General features: G+C 48.8%; 1 protein-coding gene across 1 annotated transcript in view; it reads right to left on the bottom strand.

The window, feature by feature from the left end:
* Positions 1-23,537, bottom strand: part of LOC149359252 (neprilysin-1-like) — a 114,993-nt gene that overhangs the window by 89,115 nt on the left and 2,341 nt on the right. The gene's annotated exons all lie outside the window — the stretch shown is intronic.

The following is a 23,537-nucleotide window of genomic DNA, read 5'->3' as shown; positions in this document are numbered from 1 at the left end:
CATTCAGAGAAGTGCATGCTTCAAGAAAGAGCGCACTTTCTTAAACATTTTGGAGGTGAGAATATTAATTGGTTCTTGAAGATCACTTTATTACTACTATTTCAGCCCCGCCGCGGTGGCTCAGTGGTTACGGCGCTCGGCTGCTGACCCGAAAGACGCGGGTTCGATCCCGGCCGCGGCGGCTGAATTTCTTGAAGGCGAAATTCTAGAGGCCCGTGTGCTGTGCGATGTCAGTGCACGTTAAAGAACCTCAGGTGGTCGAAATTTCCGGAGCCCTTCACTACGGCGTCTCTCATAGTCTCAGTCGCTTTGGGACGTTAAACCCCAATAAACAAACAAACATATTACTATTTCATGTTCACGCTGCTTATACGCTCGCTATACCAAGCCACGCATCACAACAACATTCGAGTGTGATTTTTATACCGCGTTCTATTGTGCCTTCCCACACTGTTTTTCTGGAATATTTATTTTGTGACGTGATAAAATTGAAACTGCGCCAACTTTAAATATATTGTTAATTTTGTTTTACCGCAGTTCGTGCGCGAACTGCGTTCGTGCGATAAACACTTCGGATGCAGCGCTGTTGCAGCCTGGCACGCAAGTGACTCTCCACAGTATAGATAGCCACAAGTGACTCAGCTGGGAGAGGCAGGCACGTATGCAAGGGGAAGCCTAAAGGCCCCCTCTCGAAATTAAGCTCACCCCTTTCCTTTCTTCCCGGTACAAGAGAGTACCTTGGGAACCTCCTGAAAAAGAAAAAAAACGGCTAATTTCCTGGGGAAAGACCTTCGTCCTGGAAAGGAGAAAAGGGCCTACGACCTATATAAAGCCCATTTCATCGGAGCCCTTTCCAGCATTTGGTGGAAATGAAGGGTCAGTAGCTGTGGTTGTTTTTAGAGTATATTCATGAAAAAAAAAGAAAGAATCTAAAAAGTAGTGTGTCGCCCATCGTAATCGTCTCTCTCAGCGCTGGCACCTAGCTGAACATCGACCGCTGGAATTTAGCTAGCAGCTATAGCTGTGTTTAGATGAATGCAACAGTATAGCGCACCACATTGCGTAGCGTATCTCGTTGTATGTACCGCATCAAACCTCGCGAAGGGTTGAGCCGCTGCATTCCTGAGTACCGTCTGCTTCCACTGTCCGGAAGCCGACGCAAAGCGGATAGCGCAAGTGGAATGCAGGTCCCCATAAGCCGGTTACGCTCACGAGTAAAAGCTTACGTGCTTACATGCTTCGCCCACGTAGACTTGCCCTTCTCGATCTACCCACGCCTGACGGATTAGCACGACGCTCTGTCCCCTCGGCGACTTTAATTCCCATGAGTGCGACAAACCAGAAAGTGGATACGACACGCTACAGTCCCATGTAAACGCGGCTAAAGATAAACTGTGGTAGGAAGGAGGGTCTATGGATACTTCGAGTTACTCTGTCCCTTACACCGTTCTTCTCCTCCTTCCGAACCCACAACAATGTAACGATGCTGCGACCTTCACTCGGTTGTTGGGAGGTGCCGACTTTTCGGTGCATTGCTGACGTTTGCCGCCCTGACGGGCGTTTAAAATGTTTACCAGACGCGTTCTGCGCGTGCGCAGTGTCATTTGTGGGGAAAGGCGATACTACTGCGCGTGCGCAGTCTAATACGTCTCCGCTGTTCCAAAAGCCTCTAGTCGAGACATTTAGTGTAGCGTATACGTACTGGTGAAGACTTATACCGGATTATCCTATGCCTGCTGCGCACCACACTGGTCTCACCTGAAGTATAGCGCTATACCTAAAGTGCCACACGGCTGGGCGCCGCCATGTTTGTTTTACCCATGCGCCGCCTACCACCGACGCCATCTTTGACTGATAATTTGCAGGCCGTGGGCTGCAGAGGAAGCAACGTGTGATCTCCAGAAGTGTCATCCGCCCGTTTTATTCCCGCCAAGCCTAGAAAATGTGCGTGGGTATTCACCTCGTGTTCATCCACGTGTGTGCTATGCTATTAGCGCCTGCAATAACCAGAGGGGACCATGCGACCATGCTTCGATGGAGTGAACGATCAGCATGCATCGGGCTCGAAGTTCACGTGTGCAGTTTTTGTCGTCGGTGGGGTTAACGTGGCACTGCGTTGCATGATGGAAACACGAAAGCTAAATGTGCTGAAGCATAAATTCGGTGAGTGCGATCGAATATCATTGCTTTCGAGGAGCACAGTTTCTCATGAACGCTTTCGCTGCCTGCTTGTATGGCTAAATGGTGAATGTGACAATTCAGACTGCAGAGCTTAGGATGGAGTCACGCCGTTCGCAAACTGAAAATTCGGGAGACAACAGCGAGCTACGGGACCGAAACAAATCCACGTCTGATCATTGCAATGTTTGCAGTGATAAGCGCGATGAAAGGGAGATTTGGTCCCTCCTGACGCTCGCGTAAGGCTGTTCATACTGCGAGTGATACAAGCCAATGCACTCAAAGCAATACGCATTCTCGCCCACTTCACTCCCGCCAGTGCTCACTGGTCCAAAAATACCAAAAAATATGTAATTTCAAGCACTGAAACGTTGATACGTTAATGTAACGCTGTTACCGCTTACTGGAAGGATGAATGGCCGCGTCTGTGGTGAGAGTTCAATCTAAATCCTCCCTTTTCACAAGGCTGCTCTGCGCATGCGTGCCTCTTCTCCTCCCCTAGCCCCATTGGTTGAAAAATGAAATCACCCGCTACTACTGCTCATGCGTTGTTAACACCACTTGCAGGCGCATGGGACAGATTTCGGAAGCTGTCAAGAACACACACGTGCCTCTTTGCAGGCGCAGCTGATGCCTCGTGGAACCAAATCGCGCCTGCGTCTCCCACGAGTGTTTGCTTTCAACCAGTTGCAGACGAATTTTCGCCACTCCCCAGAGGACGCAAATCTTGTGGTAAAGGCGGATTGGGGAGGGGCACTGCTCAAGTCCTAACGTTCGCTGTATGTCAAACACAGTTATGCATCTTCTGAGTGGACCCATTTATAATGCATTCGATGTGCTTTCTGTCGAACGATTCATTACAATGCATGACACAATTTATCCTTCCGTGCGTGCCGTGTGTTCTTTATTTCTTTCGTTGTCTTCGCTGCATTTTTACTCATCTTGCAGTTGGAAGTTAGTGCCGCCGCTTCCATTCATGCCGTGCTGTGCTGTGGAAAAGTGTGATTTTTGTACTAATGACATGGTTTCTCGTTTTAGCGCTCTAGCACTTATAGTGGCCATTCCCCGCATTTGGGTGTCTGAATGTATGTATGTATGTATGTATGTATGTATGTATGTATGTATGTATGTATGTATGTATGTATGTATGTATGCGTGCGTGCGTGCGTGCGTGCGTGCGTGTGTGTGTGTATGTATGTATGTATGTATGTATGTATGTATGTATGTATGTATGTATGTATGTATGTATGTATGTATGTATGTATGTATGTATGTATGTATGTATGTATGTATGTATGTATGTATGTATGTATGTATGTATGTATGTATGTATGTATGTATGTATGTACTATCTCGCTGGATACGACTTGCAACCTCAAGCAGCGTGGCTGGAGCGCTTCCCGGAAGCATGGTGGAGCTGACAAGCGACGCGCTTGAAAACGAAAGGGAAAGAATTTTGCTGTTCCATCACTCAGTCTTCTCCCCTGTGCCATCTTGTCTTGGCAGTACCAGGGCGTTATCGGATCGCCGGCGCTTGCGCGACGAATGCAAGGCGCATGTCACGGTTGATTTTGTTTCATTCATATTGCTTTCACCTGTCATGCCCGATAAAACTGTGGCCAAAATTGGGCTTCAGTCACAGTATTTCTGGAGCGATTTTGACGATTTTAGCCGATGTTGAAGGAGCAGTGCAAATCGCCGTTGCAAATATGGCTCAAGTTCCGGAAAGTTCGAGTTCCGAGTTCCCTGAGGTCCTACACTCAGCGCAGAAAATAGCAGAGATGACGGGGCGTTCAACACACACAGTCAGCCATATCGTGCAAGCTCAGATTTCGTTTAGCAGACGACGCGGGGGATGCGCCTGGCTGCTGGAACAGCAGAATCCTTTCCACTTAGCTTTCAGGTGCGCCGCTTGTCGGCCCCACCATGCTTCCGAGAAGGCTGCGGCCACACGCTCGCGGGTTGCAAGTCATATTGAGCACGATATTACGCATGTACGTACAGTGGTGAGCAGCCTTGTCTAGAGCGCTCGGGCGGTGCACTTCCTTGCAAACAAATCCAGATTTTGTGGCAGCCTCTAGGGTCCAGCTGCAACGCTTGCACGGAAGTAGCGCCAGATAGCCTCGTAAACAAAGCAGGCACGAAAACTTCGCCCTGTAATGAGGGGCTGCTCTCTAATTTCGGTTTTTGTTACAAGTGCGCACTGCTCAAGCGCTCTAGACAAGGATGCTCACGACTGTACGTACGTACGTACGTACGTACGTACGTATGTATGTATGTATGTATGTATGTATGTATGTATGTATGTATGTATGTATGTATGTATGTATGTATGTATGTATGTATGTATGTATGTATGTATGTATGCCTGCCTGCCTGCCTGCCTGAAGCCGGTTTTATGGCAGGCTCCTCACCTTCCCACCGGATGGTGGTCAACCTGCCCACCGTGTCAGGTGGTAGCCCATTTATTCGCGAGAGGCTGCTCGGGAAGCGCAACCTGGGTCGCAGTTCAACCGAAGCAACCAAAGTCCCGCCGATGGCAACACCTGCCACAGCACCTGCCTTGCGCCACAACGCTCCTGCCCAGCGGGTGGCTTACTTGCCAAGGTGTAGCCGGTGGTAACCAGGCGAGCACATAGGGCGCTAATTAGGCGGCACCACCTCTAAGCGCACCGAGATAAGCGGAATAAGCCGCAGCGATTAGGAGGAGAACCTTATTCTAGTGATGCTTGCACAGCACCTGAACGGAAGAAGTTGGGGTGGTAATTGGGAGGTACCTTGGTACCACCTAGTTGGTCATAGCTCTAAGCGACAATTGACGTCATGCTAGCGCACGTATCCGCATTTGGCCTAATTAGCCAAATCATCTGACATTTTTTTTTCTTTTTCAGGTGCTGATGCCACACGGACCTGATATTCGTGAACATGTGGGGTTGGATTTAGATTGGATTTGGATATGTGGCTTTCCCTTTTAATCGGGCGGTCCTTACGGAGAACCTCCGAAAGTGTACTGGCCTATTTTGTAGTCTTCCTCGTCTTCATGGAGAATTCTCTCCACAATGCCAATCGATGTTTGGTTGTTTCCACCGCACCAGCCACGGCATTTGTCCCTCCGATATCCGCTGTTTCAATGGCAGCCAAATTGCCATACAGTGGCCGGAGCGGCGGGAAACCAAGGGCCTGCGCAAAAAGGGTTCCAACCGGATGTTGTGGCTGAGCACCGGACAGGTCAGAACTACGTGTTCGGCAGTCTCTTCCCCTTGTTGGCACACCACACACGTCAGGTCCGCTTCGGCTGCGTTTTGACCTCGGCATTTGGCCCACCAAAGCCTTGTCCGTAGCACTCCAGCGACGCGAAGTTGTGGCCAGATTGGCGAACTTTCTACATTGTGTACTATTCAATTAAAATAGCTTTTCTTGAGCCATTCAAAAGTCCAGCCCAAAGTGGTTGGTAGGCCATGGGCGCTTTGCTTCGTTCCGCTCTTGAAATTAGGCATAGGCAGTGGGTTCCTCTCTGCATTTCACATAGTGCACTGAACATATACGTAAGCTTGTTGGCGCAAGTCCTTCTTGTCCACCAACGACGTCCACTGCCGATCTAACTCAGGGCCGGCGGGAAAGCGGTGAAGAATTAGACATCGCAGACACGCTGAGACCTCGGCATAACTTAGAGCGCGTACATACTGGCGGCGTTTTTTTTTTAATATTTTCGTTGGCTATTGCCACAGCCCGCGATAAAACAATGATGTCTAGATGTCATTGGCGTCGCCTGCAAGATTGCAGCTTTTATTACACAGACGCAAACGCCCACTTGACCAGTGGCTAAGTAGCCGGACGCTGCTCCGCGCGCCGGATTAACAGCCCAGTGGAGGATGGCAACATTGGGGAGTCGCGCGGCGCAGGTGTTCGAGAGTACTTCTCCCTCCCCTGCCGGTTCCTCGTAAAACAGTGTATACACCTCGGCTAGTACGTCTCCGCTATGCTAAACATCTGTTTGTTCTCCGCCGAAATCACGAAAAACGTCAATTTTCTAGAAGCGCATGCCAGGCACTGAGTGCTGTATTGACTAGGTCGCGCTGTGAACTACAAAGCATGCCCTTCAGTTCTGGCTGCATACTTAGGCTTTATCGTAATTAAGCTTCGTCGTAATTTTCATGTTCCGAAAACTTTAATGGGCACCTGTACACAGTGAACTCGCACCTTTTTCTCAGAGTGTGCTTCATCTAGTAGTGATTTCTTTGTGGTTTCAAGCGAATTTAGACTCCATAAAATCGCAAAATAGGGTGCTTTTTCATGCCAACTACCGAACACGGTAAGTAATATATTCAAAAAAAAATATTCGTTAGACACTTCAGACTGCTTACGTGTGAGAATGCGAAAACATTAAATTATTTAGTCATGCTACGTTGCAAAATGACTATGAGTCATATTGACGCTAGCGCTACTGAAGACGACGACGTGAGGACATTAAGTGAAAAGGACGAAGTTCGCCACCGTCGGACTCGGAACCGGACGTTCTTGGGAGCCTTCCAAACTGCCTTGAGCGTTAGCGCGTCTTAAACCGACGTGACATCTGGTGGAGCTGCTGGGTACATCTTTCATGTACCGGACGCCCCCATCAAGCCGCGATTCCAGCAGAGGTCGACCACTCCCGGTAGAAACGCCCGTTCACCAGGGCAGCCGCCGACTACAAGGCCTATCTCCCGAGTTCGGGCTGCTCCCCGACCACAAGTCAACAAGGAGTGCCGGCGCTGCTGCAATGAATCCTCCAGCATCAACTGCGCCAGTCCTTCTCCACCACCAACGGGATCCGCCGCGTTTCCATGGCCTACCCCATGAGGACGCCGAGGACTGGCTCGACCAGTTCGACCGGGTGGCCACATTCAATTCTTGGGACGGGGACTCAAAGATGCGTCATGTCTATTTTGCTCTGGAAGACTCTGCAAGGACATGGTACGTAAACCATGAATCTTTCCTCCAAACATGGGAGACATTCAAAGCAGAATTTCTCCAGGCGTTCACCAGTACGTTTCGCAAGGAGAAGGCCGACCTTCTTCTGCAGAGTCGCATCCAACTTCCGAACGAAAGTGTAATGGTGTACGTGGAAGAGATGACACGCCTCTTCCGTCGCGCAGACCCGAGCATGCCGGAGGAGAAGAAGGTGCGATTGCTGATGAAGGGTGTAAAGGAGCAGCTTTTCGCAGGCCTGGTTCGGAGTCCACCCGCAACAGTAAACGACTTCGTCAAGGAAGCAATGTCCATTGAGAAATCACTCGACATGCGGGCACGACAGTACGAGCGCACTAACGTATCGATGCTCTGCACCCGTACTGAGGGAACATCCATGACCTCAGGAGAATCGCTGCGTGAGGTCATTCGAGCCATTGTAAGGGAAGAGGTGGCGAAGGCTTTGCAGCACACCCCTGCTCAGCCGCAGATTGCGTCATTTACAGATGTCATTCGCGAGGAGGTCGAACAAGCATTAGGTACGTCGCAGCTTCCGGCAGCCACTCCACCGCCGCCACAAACATTGAGTTATGCTGCCGCCGCAAGTCGTTTCCTTCCGGCCTCGACCCAACGATATGAAGCACCTACGCCAGCCGCTCCTCAGCTTCTACTTTCCCAGTCGAACATTGTCCAGCGACCTAGGCGTCGCAGAATGACGTCTGGAGAACCCCGGACCATCGACCGTTGTGCTACCATTGCGGGGCACCTGGGCACATCTGGCGCCGCTGTCCATACAAGGAGATGGGTCTTCGAGGGTTCCCCTTCGGTGCTCCCCGTCCGCTGCCTGGAGAGCGACCAAGGGAGATCGCAGATTACATCTCCCAGGCGGACTCCGGCCAGCGTCGCATGTCGCGATCACCATCTCCGCGCCGCTACAGTTCTCCGGGACCCAGCGACAAGGGCCAGTCTAGAAGTCCCCGTAGGGGAAACTAGACGCGGCAGCCTCTGGAGGTGCGGCTGCTCGACGACAAGAACAAGACCCTCCAACGCCGCCAGACACATCGCCAATGCCGTGCAACACACCGTTCTCGACGACCCACGAACGACAGCATGTTAAGACAAGCCGACAACCCGCCGCACTTCTTCGTAACCACGACGCTTCTCTTCGACGCCGCATCCCTTCGACGCACCAAAGCCGCGATCGGACTCCTCGACTGTACCGCAAGACGCCAGCACCGGCCGATTTAGACGTTTCAGTAGACGGCACAACCTTAACTACTTTAGTTGACACTGGTGCCGATTATTCTGTGCTCAGTAGACAATTCGCCGCTGTGCTCAAAAAGGTTATGACAGCTTGGGACGGCCCGCAGTTACGTACCGCTGGGGGACATTTGATTACGCCGATAGGAATGTGCACGGCTAGGGTCACGGTACAAGGGCAAACGTTCCCTGCAAAGTTTGTTGTCCTTGCTGATTGCTCTCGTGATGTTCTCCTGGGTATGGACTTCCTAACGGACAACGGAGCCATCATCGACCTGCAGTCCCAGTCCGTCCAGTTTTCGACAGCGAATGCCATTGACACCACAGATGCCCTCCCGTCGGCGCTCCATATTCTTGACGAGCAAGTGACCGTGCCTCCCCGCTCCAGTATCCTGGTGACTGTCGGTTCGCATACCATTCGAGACACTGAAGGTATAGTCGAGGGTAAACAACTTTTGCTTCTCGACCGCGGTATTGCAGTACCTCGGGCGGTCGTGTTTCTGGAAGACGGCAAAGTTGATGTACTCCTGACTAATTTCAGCAATGAGCACCAGCACCTGAACAAGGGGACGACTGTCGCTTACATCGATGCCGTCACTGATACCAAGTGCGCACAAAGCCTGACTCGTGTTTCACGACCGGATCCAGAGGACATAGTCGACGTCAAGTACGACATTAACCAGACATTGCCGCAACAACAACAAGGCATGCTGCGTGACCTGCTCAATCGCTACAGACACACATTTGCGTCGTCTCCGCGCGTCGGCAGGACACACCTTTCTAAACATCGGATTATTACGTACGACACGGCGCCACCACTGCGACAGTCACCCTACCGTGTTTCCCCTAGAGAACGCGCCGCCATCAGCACGCAAGTAAAGGAAATGCTTGATAACGACGTCATTCGACCGTCTCGGAGCCCCTGGGCCGCACCTGTCGTGCTCGTAAAGAAAAAGGACGGAACATTGCGGTTCTGCGTTGATTACCGGCGACTGAATAACATCACTAAAAAGGACGTTTACCCTTTGCCCAGAATCGACGACGCTTTGGATCGTTTATGCAACGCCAAGTATTTCTCCTCCATGGATTTGAAGTCTGGGTACTGGCAAATAGAGGTAGACGAGAGGGACCGCGAGAAGACGGCATTCATCACTCCAGACGGGTTGTATGAGTTCCAGGTCATGCCATTTGGTCTTTGCTCCGCCCCAGCGACCTTTCAGAGGCTTATGGACGCAGTACTCGTGGACCTGAAATGGCACACTTGCCTCGTATACCTGGACGATGTGATCGTATTCGCCCCAACTTTTGACGAGCACCTTCGTCGCCTCGAGGCGGTGCTGCAGGCCATAAAATCCTCTGGACTCACTCTAAAAGCCGAGAAGTGTCACTTCGGTTACGAGGAGTTGAAGTTTTTGGGTCACCTCGTGAACAAAGAAGGGGTCCTCCCGGACCCTGAAAAAACCGTCGCCATCGCGAACTTCCCGCCGCCACGCGATCAGAAAGAAGTTCGGCGTTTCCTTGGACTATGTGCGTATTATCGCCGCTTTGTGAAAAACTTCTCTAAAATCGCTGCGCCCCTTACTTACCTGACCAAGGCCGATGTCCAGTTCCAGTGGGAAGCGCCGCAACAACAGGCGTTCCTCGAGCTTCAACGCCGTTTACAGTCACCACCCATTCTGGCGCACTTTGATGAATATGCTGACACTGAGGTACACACAGACGCTAGCAATGTTGGTTTGGGTGCAGTCCTAGTTCAGGTCCAGAAAAATCAACATCGTGTAATTGCCTACGCAAGTCGTGCACTGTCTAAGGCCGAAGCAAACTACTCTGCCACCGAAAAAGAATGCCTCGCCATCGTGTGGGCAATTTCCAAGTTTCGACCATACCTTTACGGTCGACCTTTCAAAGTAGTGACCGACCATCACGCACTTTGTTGGCTGGCCAACATAAAGGATCCTTCAGGGCGCCTTGCACGATGGAGTCTCCGACTGCAGGAATACGACATTTCTGTAACCTACAAATCCGGCCACAAGCACTTGGACGCCGACTGCCTTTCCCGTGCCCCTGCACAACCAGCTCCTGACGACGTTGCGGACGACGACGCCTTTGTGACCGCCCTAAACTCTACCGACTTTGCTGACCAACAACGCGCCGACCTGGACCTTCGAGACGTCATTGATTATCTTGAAGGTGCCAGTGGCAGAGTACCTGCCGCCTTCCGGCGAGCTTCGTCTTCCCTCTGCCTGCGTGACGGCGTACTCTACAAAAAGAACTTTTCTTCTAACAGTCGCGAGTACTTGCTCGTCGTGCCCGAGAACCTACGCCTCGAAATTTTGAATGCCTGCCACGACGAACCTGCGTCCGGCCACCTTGGCGTCACTAGAACGCAAGCCAAGATTCGCGAAAAATACTACTGGCCTCGCCTTGGACATGACGTTACGCATTACGTTCGCTCTTGCCGTGACTGTCAGCGCCGCAAGGTTCCTCCTGCCAAGCCCGCCGGCTTCCTCAAGCCCATCGATCCGCCGTCCCGACCATTCCAACAAATCGGGATGGACTTGCTTGGCCCATTCCCCATATCAAACTCCGGAAAGCGGTGGATAATAGTCGCCACAGACTCTCTCACGCGTTACGCGGAGACAGCCGCTCTTTCGAGTGGAACCGCTATCGATGTGGCCAAATTTTTTGTGCTTCAGATCGTCCTGCGCCACGGCGCACCCCGGGTTCTCATTACTGACCGAGGAGCTGCCTTTACTGCTGAGCTCATGCAGCATATCCTTGCTTTCAGCCACACGAGCCACCGCAGGTCGACCTCATACCACCCCCAGACGAACGGCCTGACCGAACGTCTGAACAAGACTCTCGCGGATATGCTTTCGATGTACGTTGACGTGGAGCACAAAACGTGGGATGAAGTCCTGCCTTATGTCACGTTCGCCTACAATACCGCCGTCCAGGAAACAACCAACATGACACCGTTCAGTCTCGTCTATGGACGACAGGTGACCACAACACTCGACGCTATGCTTCTCCACGTCGACGACCACCCAAATGCCGACGTTGCCCACTTTTTACAGCGTGCCGAGGATGCTCGTCAACTAGCCCGGGTGCGAATTCGCGCTCAGCAGGACCAAGATGCCCGACGGTACAACCTGCGGAGACGGGCGGTCGAATATTTCCCAGGCGACCTTGTCTGGGTTTGGTCCCCAATCCGACGTCGCGGACTCAGCGACAAGCTCTTACGTCGTTACTTCGGCCCCTACCAAGTCCTGCGGCGCATCGGCGATCTCAACTATGAAGTCATTCCTGATCCAACGCCACGCTCACGACGCGATGCGCGCCCCGAGGTGGTCCACGTCGTTCGCCTGAAACCGTATCACGCAAGGACACCGTGACACTCCCTCTGACGCTGGTTTCCTTTTAGCATCGGGACGATGCTTTTCGAACGGGGGGGCTAATGACGCTAGCGCTACTGAAGACGACGACGTGAGGACATTAAGTGAAAAGGACGAAGTTCGCCACCGTCGGACTCGGCACCGGACGTTCTTGGGAGCCTTCCAAACTGCCTTGAGCGTTAGCGCGTCTTAAACCGACGTGACAATATGACTATCACTACGAGGCATGATTGCATAATGTTTGTACAACTCTATACACCTTACATTACGTTACTTGCAAAGTGCTGAATCATGCTACCTTACAGAATGATTGTGAGTTTTGACGCACGTGCGTGTGCGTTAACACTAGATTGTACCCATAAAAGATGTCGTCCTCATGCAACCTGGCATATGCCGGTTAAATTAATGACTGGCGGCGCGAGGTTGTTCGGTAAGAGCAACATGGATGCCATAAACCCGACCGGTGGCAGCACCTGCCATCGCAGTGCAGTGGCGCATCGCTTAACCGCTGCACCACTGCGCCAGGAGTGGTTTGGGGACTCCCAGGGACCTGCGAATGCAAAATTGACGCTGGGCTCACGCCGACGGTCGGCGCATCGGAACGCAACCTGATGGGCTTATGCGGTCTTTTTATCGTTGTGGCAAGCTGCAACACCTTGCTCCGTGGTTTCATTGTGGCGCTAAAAGCTAAGACAGCGAGAATCAACACCGGCAACGGTGCCGGGCTTTGTAACGGTGACGTTGAAAACTGCGTGATATGCGCCACGCATTGCAGCCTCAAGGAATGGCATTACGCAGCTGATCGTGGGTCTCGTGTGGCTAAACTATAATGCGCGCAGTTGCTAACGTCGGTGAGCACTATAGCTTGCATTGCCACAAAAGTTGGTTCAGTCCAAGCCAGCACATCTGTGTACTCAGCGCAAAATAACCGCTCGCTATACCCTACCTGATGAATTTTCATCCACTTGAAACTAAACCGCGATGTTAATACGCGACGCTTGAACCGATGCTTGAATTCGCGCGTTAAAATGACTACGGCATGGAGTTCGACTTTCAGACACACTACCCAGTGTCGATTCTTGCCATCATCTGCGTCAAACTGAGGACGCGATAGGAGCATGCTAGCACTGACTAAACTGACCTCAATTTGGCAAAAGAGGAGCAGTGCAAGCAGCGCAGCAGCTGAAGCTTGGCTTTTAAAATTGCACTCTAGAGATTCATGACTGCTTCAGCGGTATCGAGAAAGCACGCATATTGCAAACGACACACGCGCTCGACGAGCACGACCCAGCCAAGATAGAGAGAGGAAGCTGCGGGCGCGGTTTCGCATATCGTCTATTGACTTTCTGAAGGCCTGGCCATAGTCGGATACAACTTAACAACGCAAGGGGTTTTCCTTGTGAAAGGATCCCCTTCCAGCCAGTGGCGTCGGCGGATTCTCATGATCCTGTTAGTATGACAAAGCAAGGAGTGGTACATGAGAAGGGGATAATCACTTCCCTCTATGGTCAGCATAGACCCGCTCCATGGCGCCGCTCCATGCATTGACACGCTAGCAGGGTCGTGAGAATCTGCCGACGCCATTGACTGTAAAAGGGTTCTCTGCTGCTGCGTTCTTGAGTTCTATCCGACAATAGCAGAGCTTGAAAAAGTTGAGGGTCTGTGCTAAAGGGGCCTGTGCTACCAGGCCAGATTAAGTAGGGTGTCTCAATGTGCCCGCTCCCCCGTCGCTCCATCGAGGCATCGAGGTTTAAGTGGCATTAAGATGCAAACAACGCCGTCTCTCGCATTCTTTGACAGTCGGCTCGCAAGTATACAGTGCACAACTGGCGTGTTTCACGCTTATAAGTAAGTAGTCCTGCGCACTGTATATTTATCAGCCGGTTAGACACCACTGCAGCCATACACAGCGGACCAACAATACAGTGCTCAGGTTTGAATACGACCCGGCAGTATAGTCTTTGCCAAAAGTACCATGGTACAGACAGCAGGGCTAGCTTTGTAGTATTTACTGCAAAAAGCTCGCTGCATACGCAAACGCCTCAGAAAGGACACCTGCCAGGGACGAACTGTTGTCACCCATCCGTATGCTATAGGGGGCGCTTTTGGATGAGCCCTGAGAAGAAGGTCGTTTTGAAAGAAATTTAGTGGTGACGGAGGTTGGGTCGACTCCTTCCAGGCATTTTTAGTGCAAGAGCAATAACTAGCCGGCTACGAAAACAAACATGCTCTAAATATAAACGAAACCAACATCTAGTCCAGGAAGGGAGCTGAGCCACGCAGTTTCCAGTCCACCGTAGACTTATAGGCCCTATTTATACCTACATCTGGTGCACCACAAGACGGTCGGCCAGAATTGAGGCTATACAACTAGCGTTTTGCAGATCAGAGATGAACTGTGCGAAAAGTTGCAAATGTGCTCGCGTGCGTCGCGGTTGGCTCGCTGCATCGGCTTGACGGTCGTGTTGACAGTGAAGGCTAGCAGACTGACGTCACATCGTTCTACTTCTTGCGCGCTACTCGAGCCGTCGACCGCACTGCGACACCCGCGTCATAGCTGTTATGCTTTTCCAGTTTACACTCTGGAAAGGGGTCGATTTCGTCGGGGATAAACCACTGCGCAGATAGAGTTTCGGTGCCAGAATTATGCAAACAGCTCGCTCGTTCTAACCTTGGGTTGGTGCGTCAAAGCCAGCCATTTCAAACAGTGAAGAGCAAATAAGCCAAGAGCAGCTGTCACTGAGGTGCTATGGGGCTTTGGCATCGGTTGAACGCGACTGGGCCAAAAATAATTGTTCTTTTTTTTATTTATGTTTTCTCTCATTCTGTCAGCAAATTGTTGTCTTCCACGTACGTTGCCGGAAATACCTGGGGTCTTTTCTTTATTCTGCTTTCAATGTTTTTTCATGCGCGTTTGTTGTCGTCACGCCTTTCATTCTGTTTCGCATTTTTCTTTCATTTCACTTTCGAGAATCCCGGTGTTCACTGTTTTAGGGCGCCGCAATAGAAGCAGTGGAGGAAGAGAGGCCGGAGGCTTCATTCTTCTCACCTCTCAATTCATCTCTCAATTTATCCTCCTTTTCCTCGTTCTTTGCTAAACCAAGTTACTGACAAAATAATTGATTCCAACTTAACGAGTTGGTATACATGTGGGAATAGGAAAAGCCAGCTAAAATGCGTACAAGGGCCGTATTCGACTCTTTCTATACAAGCGTGAAACATGTCGAATAAGCCCATTCGATACTTCTGCACCACGTATCATCGGTTTTTTCTCGTGCCTTGTCCGTATTTTAGCTGACGTTCTCAAATTTCGACTACTGGCCAAGTTTAAGTCCTTGTCCATTTCGCCAAACTCACGTCGCTGTCATTTTTTTTTATTTCTGGCTTTATTCGAACCCTGCCAGTTCACAGTCAATTACTCATGCACTCTACACACGAATACGCCTATATGAGTGTTAAGAAGGGTGTAAGCAGCCTTCTTATAAAAGGGATTGCACTAGAGGACACGTTACTGCCTTTTTACGCATTTCTGTTTAGTGTGTAGCGGGTATGAACCGACAACCTTGAGAGTGCAATCTTGGTAAGTGGTTAGGGTGGTCCTGATTGCTCAGGTGTGCGCTTGTGCGCCTTCGATCGATGAAGACCTGTATAAAAATGTTCTTGAAGCAGTTTAGATTTCTGCGCACTTGAATCAATCGACGGTTCAAACACTTTTCGTGAAGAGAACGGCTCTCTCTTTTAGCGTCACGGAGCACAGAAATTTAATCACCGACGCTCGGAGTTGCGCCTCTGCATCATGAAGCACGTGCAACGAAACACGGCTCTCACGCCGAATATAGGCCGAGCGGAAATCGTAACAATGCATACCGTAACTGAAAATTAAATTCCCTCAATTAGACCCAAAATTCTTTATTTCGGGCTCCTTTCCCGGACAAGCTCGAAGACCCCGGCAGGTTGGAGAAACCAAGAAAATTTCTGTTCTTAGTATCCCTGAAACTGCGTAAAAATTCCCTTCTTGCCATATTTTACTCCTCAAATTCGCTGAAAAAGCTGAAGTTCTCCGATTGTAACGTGACTGAGTGGGAACTGCGATTGCGCATCACGACAACATTAGTCTTCGCTCTTCGATACCCACTGACCACTTTGGTTTTCTCGGTGCAGTGTGCGCACTGCGCTTGGAAACACAGAGCTGGATGACTTCGGTAGCGACATGCCGTCCTGCCGCCTTTCTGAGACCATGCGGCGTTGCTTTTTCGCTACTGCTTCTACCTGACGGAAAAATAAAAGACGCTAACCAAAAGAAAGATGAAATGACATTTCAGCTCCCTCAAGGGAACGTTGTTGATAGTGGATTGTGAACGAGGCTCCCATGTAAGAGCAAAACGTCATTTCATCTTTCTTTTGATTGACGCCATTTATTTTCCCGTCATTTACCACAACGACCAGACAGGCTTCCGTCAAACTCATACCCAGCTTCCTTGGACATCGGCAACTATAGCGTGATCTGTTGGCCGCCAGTAGCAACACCATGTAACTCAGTGGGGATATTTTAATCCTGCCTAGCTGGCCACCACCTCAGCACGTTGGCGCATGCGCAGCAGAAAATAGAGCAGACGACGCTGCTGCGCCCAACGTTACTATTGACTACACCATCGGCCAAAAACTCCCAGCAGCCCGTGCGAAAACACGTCACTTTCGGCATATTTCTTGTTATGCAGCTCGGATCAGCGTTCATAGATATCTCATAAAAAGCGAGGGCCTCTCCTTAGCGTTCCTTCCTCCATTAAGTATAGTGATGCTTACAGACCAGCGTTTTTTTAAATAAGGGTGCTAACAAGTACGACAGCATTCCCTTTAAACACATTTCAACACTCACTGTCCATTATCGTCATCATCAGCCTGACTACACCCACTGCAGGACACAGCCCTCTCCCATGTCTCTCTAATCAACCCTGTCCCGTGCCAGCTGTTCACACCGTATTCCCGCAAACTTCTTAATCTCATCCGCCCACCTAACTTTCTGCCGCCCCCTGCTACGCTTGCTATCTCTTGGAATCGACTGTCACCCTTAAGAACTAGTGGTTGTCTTGCCTTCGCGTTGCATGCCCTGCCCAAGCCCATTTCTTCCTTTCGATTTCGACTAGAATGTCATTAACCCGAATTTGTTCCCTGGCCCAATCTGCCCTCTTCCTGTCTGTTAACGTTACATCTTGTGGTTTTTCTCTCCATCGCTGCGCTGTCGTTAAGTTGAAACCTTTTCGTTAGCCTCGACGTTTCTGCCCCATAGGTAAGTGCCGATAAGATGCAGCTGTTATATGCTTTTCTCTTGAGGGATACTGGTGAACTGCCATTCATGATCTCAGAGCACCTGGCAATTTCGCCTTCACCGAAATTCGGCCGCCGCAGCCGGGATCGAACCCGCGTCTTTCGGGCCAGCAGCCGAGCGCCGTAACCACTGAGCCACCGCGGCGAGGATTCTATTTGCGATTACCTTAGTAAATACCTTGTAGGCAACAGACAGTAAGCTGATCGGTCGGTAATTTTCCAAGTCCTTGACGTCTCGTTTCTTAAGAATTAAGATATGTTAGCTTTCTTCCAAGCTTCTGGTACGCTCGAGGTCATAAGGCATTGCGTATGGCTAGTCTTTCTAGCCCGATCTCCCTTCCGTCCTTCAATAGATCTGCTGTTACCTGATCCTCACCAGCTGCTTTCCCCCTTTGCATCGCTTCTAAAGTTTTCTTTACTTCCTCTTTCGTTACTGGCGGGATGTCCCAGTGCTGTGCTCTACTGCCCCTCTCAGTAACATTCTGATTGAAATCGTTACTGTACAGATTTGTGTAGGACTCTTCGGCTACTTTAACTTTCGTATCCATACTGTTGATGACATTGCACTCGTTGTCTCTTAACTTACCTATGCCTAGCTTCCTCTTCACCACTTTTAGGCTACCTCGATTCTTTAGAGCATGCTTGATTCTCTCCATATTAAACTTCCTCATGTTGCCTACCTTACGGTTATTGATTAACTTAAATAAGTCTGCCATGTTTTATTCTGTCTGTGGGGTTATATGCCTTCAGGCTTTGGCGTTTCTTAACCAGATCTTTCGTCTCCTGAGGTAGCTTGCTGGTGTCCAGTCGAACCAACTTATAGCCTATTTCTACTGCGCATTTCGTAATGATAGCTGTGAAATTATCTATCATTAAGGTCATCGTCCTCAGTTAAAGCCGAATATTTGTTCTGCAAAGATATCCTGAATTCCTCTACTTTTTTCCGAATCGCTAGCCCTTTATTGGGTTTCAGCTTCCATAGTTTCTTCCATTCCCTCTTCAAGTGTAGGCTAATTTGATGCCTTACCATCGTGCGGTTGCTACAACTCACCTTTCCGAGGACCTCCACATCCTGCACGATGCCAGGCTGAGCGCACAGTATTAAGTCTATTTCATTTTTAGTCTTACCATTGGAGCTCTTTCACGTCCATATCCTGTTTTCTCGTTTGCGGAAAAGGGTATTCATGATCCGTAAATTATTTCTCTCCGCAAATTCTACTAATAACTCCACCGTGCTATTTCTAGAGCCTATGCGATAATCGCCCACTGCCTGCTCTCCAGCCTGCTTCTTCCTAGCCTTGCCATTGAATACGCCCATCAGTACAGTGTACTGTGTTTTTACTTTGCTCATTGCCGATTCCACGTCCTCACAGAAGCTTTATGCGATCTCGTCATCATAGGTAGGAGTAGAAGCGTAGGCCTGTACCACCTTCAGTTTGTACCTCTTGTTAAGCCTAATTATGATAGCTGCCACCCTCTCATTATTGCTGTAGAATTACTCTGTGTTGCCAGCCATATCCTGATTGATGAGAAATGCCACAGCTAATTCTCGTCTGTCCGCTAATCCACGATAGTACAGTACATGTCCGTCGCTTAGTACTGTATATATGCGCCTCATCTGTCCTCCTAATCTCACTAAGCCCTATGATATCCTATTTAATACCTCTAACGGCAGTACCGTGATGACGATGCAGAGGGTCAGCCCCCCTTGCGTGTTCTTGCGTGTCCGACGCCGCTGACGCATACGCCGCAGAAGATGGAGCCGAAGATGTCTCCACGCACAGCGAGCCTCCAGTGGAGCGTAGCGAGTCGGTGCCCTCAAGCGAAAGCGCTCGGCCAGCGAGCCAAACCCCCGCGCCAAGTCCTTCCTACCAGCTTTCCACTCAGCTGCAAAGCAGCTGCGAGTGTGTCGCGGGCTGTATTTGCATGAGAAGTTCATTCACGGAGCACCTAAGGCCCTCTTTCCTGCTTGCTGGTTATGGCAACTGTCAGGCTTGCTACTGCTGGGTGTCCTGTTCATTTTGAATGCGGTTTACGAAGCGCACTGCGATCATTAGAGAGCTTGAGCTCCGCGGCGCAATACGTCGAAGTGCTACGCGTCGCTAACGCTGTCTAGAGGACGCAGAACAGCAAAAAAGATGGAGGCTGAGACCACGACACTCAGCCACACCAGCGTGGTTCTGCAGTCACTGAGTGCAAGGTACTCCAGCGAAGTACAAATACGTCATCGCGCTGTTGAATCGTGTGAGCTTGTAAGCTCTCAATAATTAAGGAGCCTAGCAGCAATAGTTAAAAAGTTATGTATTCAATATTAGTTTAACAAGCCTGCTAGTTAGCATGTCTTAACTGCATTCTGATGTACTACACCGCTGACAATGCTATGCCAAAAAAAAGCGCTCTTCTAATTCAAAAAGCCTATTTTTAAAAATTGTGGTAAATCTTGGATGAAGCATCTCGTATACCCTGCAGCACTAAAACATGGCAGCTTTTTAAAGGTGCCAAAAACACACACATCACACAAGACAGGATGACGGGACAGAGTGCCACGCACAACTACTTTACTTTATTTCGCAGAAAACGCGTTCATATATTCCTCAGCCGCAACATCCATGCGCAAAGAACACATTCATGCATCAATGCGATATGATCAGGAGCGCCCAAAGTGCTTCCTCTCGGCCTTATACAGTGACATGGAAGTTTCACTGATAAAGCTACGTTCCTTTCCGGCGTACTAAGCTCTAATCAGTTCCCTTGCTTTTGTGTTTTTACTTCTACCAAGAATCCACGTACTAGCAATGCATAGCTCACAAGAGCGTGAAGGGCAAGTTTTTGTGCGTCAGTGAAACTTCCATATCATTGTATAAGGCCGGGGAAAGTATACTGAGCGTTGCTTATCACATTGCACTTGATGCATGAATAGACGAGTGTAGAAAAATGGGGGCCTCGTTATGACGTACATACGGAGGAAGCGAATAGCCACCGAAACCAAGAAGCATACAGGAATATTTATATTTTTAAAAAATAACTTGTGGCGTTTATCGATGGGAAATTAATAGTGTAATCATTTCATAACTTAAAGATAATTACAATATTATTCTCCCATTTATGAACACCATAAATTGAACAAAAAACAGAAATCTTCTCCTATGCTAGTTGGCTTCGGTGGCTGTTGGCTTCTTTCGTATTGATGCATGAATGTGTTATTTGCGAATGTGACGACTGAGGATATGTAAGTACGTGTTTTCTGTGAAATAAAGCAGTTGTGAGCCGCACTCTGTCCCGTTATCCTCTCTTGTGTGGTGTTTTTTTTCGTGCCTTTAAAAAATTACAATGAACAGCTACCAACTAGACCTACAAGAGGTTTTCTTAAGTATTAAAACATGCGAATAGCAAATTCTAAGAAGTGACTCTACCACCCATGCTATCTACAGACTCGAGTAAGTTTTGGCGCACCGATAGCATAACCATATCGTTGATAATACTGGAACTAGTATTCTCTTTAACATGCAGGCTTCTGTGCTAAGTGATCTTTCTAGTAATTTCTCAGTCGCTAGAAATCCCCGCTTCCAAATACACAACTGTTTTATAACTTGCATATATGTTTGCGGTAACAATGGATCCTGATGTTGCCTAAAAACTAATGCACTCATCAAAAATATCCGCTGCTCCTGGTTGTGATCTACTGAACGCGAAGTTTTTGAAGAATACCGGGGCTTGTTGTTCCATAATACTAACAAAATTTGACAAGTGTTCGCTGCATTCCTCTTGGAAGGTTGGGAAGTTGATTCCACTGCACAGTTAAGGTAACAAGGATTCCCCACTTAATTACCTGCCAATTTCTCTCACCGGTATCCCTTGACAGCTACTCGAACACATCCTGTTTTCTCGTATAGCTTATTTCTTAGAATCGAACTTTTTCTTCTCTCGCTTTATAGTATATAGTTTTCGTAAAACATACTCGTGCAAATCTCAACTTGTATCCATCGCTTGTATCCATCGGCCATTCAGGGTCATAAGTGACTCAACGATTGCATATGTATATATATAGCTGTTTCCAAAGTATTCCATAAAGTGTGTCCCGGCTTACCATGCACTACACAAATTGCAACAGCTAAACGTGGACCCAAAACTCCAACCTGTCTTCAAGTTTTCCTCAGAAAACCATTTACAACTCATTTCAGTTAACGACTTCGCCTTGTAGCCGGGCGTAGTTCACTCTGGTGTTCAAGGTTCCGTGCGATGGTCCCGCTTCTTTTCCTCATTGCATGACCCACCTTCCTGCAAGACCTACTGAACTACAGACCTCCACATTTGGCGGGGTGCGCCAACTTTCGTTAGCTTATTGGCCGTTGAGGGCGCTCGGTTGACCTGTTCGTCTGCTGTCATCATCATCATCGTTTGCCAATTTGAGCAAGATATTTAATACATTTGTTTCGTCTTCATCTGCTATCTTACCATAAACAATAAAAATATCCACAATAATGACTTTTTTCGCTCTGGATGAGTATAAAAAACGTCTTTCTATTTATCCGCTTTCTTTTCGTCAGCACCACCGTGCCTAGCATAGATAAATGGATGTTAATGATTACGTGGACAAACAACGAAACTGCCTTGTTTGAAATAAAATAATGGAGGAGGCCATCTTGTTCAACAGGTATAATGTAGCGCCACGCTTCCCGTAGGTGCCTTTTCCTAGCGGCAAAAGGCATGAACTAGAACATGCGCGCTGGAGCAGTGCCAAATGTGCAGGTCTGTAGTTCAGTAGGTCTTGCCTTCCTGCACATCATATAACACTCACTTGTTCGCCTAAGTTTGCGTACTATTTTAGGAAATAACACGCGATAGCGACATACATGTATTAACGCTTCGATCTTGCCACGATTCCATCTGGAGCAAACCATGGCCAAGGGCAAATTTATGCGTGTGTGTTGTGTAGCTAAGAATTTGCCCTCAGATCAACATAATGACGCCAATTTAGATTTCGTGCGCTCTTAAAAACGTCTCGGTATGCACGTTTCTAGCAACCTTAACTGAACTGTTCATGTCGCGCATGTAGTTAACAACGCTAACAAAACACTGTTATCTACGCTGTAACATTGCAAAATCACTTCATATCTGAAGCTCCTACTGTACAAGATGTTCATATTGCCTAAACTCAACTATGCAGCATCCACTTGGGGCCCATATTAGCAAAACATGACACTCATTTGAAATGGTTCCGAATAATTATGTTTGGTTCATTCTTTCTGACTACTGCAGAACAGCAAGTATAGCTACTATGAAAGCCAGCCTGGCTCTGCCATCCCTCCTATCTCGTCGTAGATATATCTTGTATCTCGTCGTAGATATATCTTGTATCTCGTCGTAGATTTGTTTTTTTTTTCCTTTCCATAAAATATTCCACCACACTTACTTCCACGAAAAGCTTATTTAAACTCCACAGTACGTGTCACCTGCGATGGATCACGATCACAAGGTAGGAATACCTTTTTGTAGAACCAAACATTCCTTCATTTCTTTTCAACCTGAACATTTGAAGAGTGGAGTCACCTTCCTGCACCACTGGCTCTGATTGATCACCAGTTATTCAAGAATACATTAGCAAACAGTGTATAACTAGCACATTTTCTGTACTAATTAAGCTTTTTTTTTTTGCTGCACCCACTCCCTCTTTTGATGCATTTTGCCCTGAGAGCATTTTAAAACGTCAATACAATTTTTTCATTTTGCTGGTCGGCGTCTCTTTGTTTTGAAATTTTAAAAGCAAATAAACAAATAAAAAAATAAATATTTATTTTGAAGACATGAGAGACATGACAAGATGCATGGCGAGGCTATTAATGCTCAGCTATGCATCAGTCTAGCTATTCTACCAGTTTTAATTTAAACCCACCTTGCCAGATTAGTTTATCTCAGTGCAGCTTATATATACGTCCATACGATGTACCGTGTACAGTGCGTCTGTAGGCTCCCCATGCAGGATGCGATCGTAGCGGCTGCTAGTGTCGATGAAAGAAAACAGTGCGCGAAGAGACGTCGCCTGACTATGGCTTCCGAATTTGGTCTGCGGTTCAGAGCTATGGTAGGCCGCCAAGCTGGCCCGACAGCGCTTTCGTGCACCTTATTGAGCGGGCCGGGTTGGGTTGAACAACCTCGTGCAGGCGCACTGACTCAGCTTACCCCGCTGTTATTACGCATTCTACAGCCTAATTTCAGCTCGACAAGACGCGTCTATCAGCCTTTGTACGATTCATGTTAAAACCTGTACTAACAAAATGGCTGAACCGATCATCGAAAAGTAGGGAAGAAGGAAGAGATTGGTCAAGTTTTGCTGTCAGTTCGCCATGGGAGAAGGCAGAGAGCCTATGAGATTTATTTTATAGATTTGCGGCCTCCATCAGGTCACTGTAGCATAGGGACGTAAAACGTTTC

Source organism: Amblyomma mixtum, chromosome 2 (assembly GCF_055824585.1).
Source record: "Amblyomma mixtum isolate Tamu chromosome 2, ASM5582458v1, whole genome shotgun sequence".
Classification (NCBI taxonomy): domain Eukaryota; kingdom Metazoa; phylum Arthropoda; class Arachnida; order Ixodida; family Ixodidae; genus Amblyomma; species Amblyomma mixtum.
The sequence above is the reverse complement of the archived record's forward strand: the minus strand, read 5'-3'. Positions and strand labels throughout refer to the sequence as shown.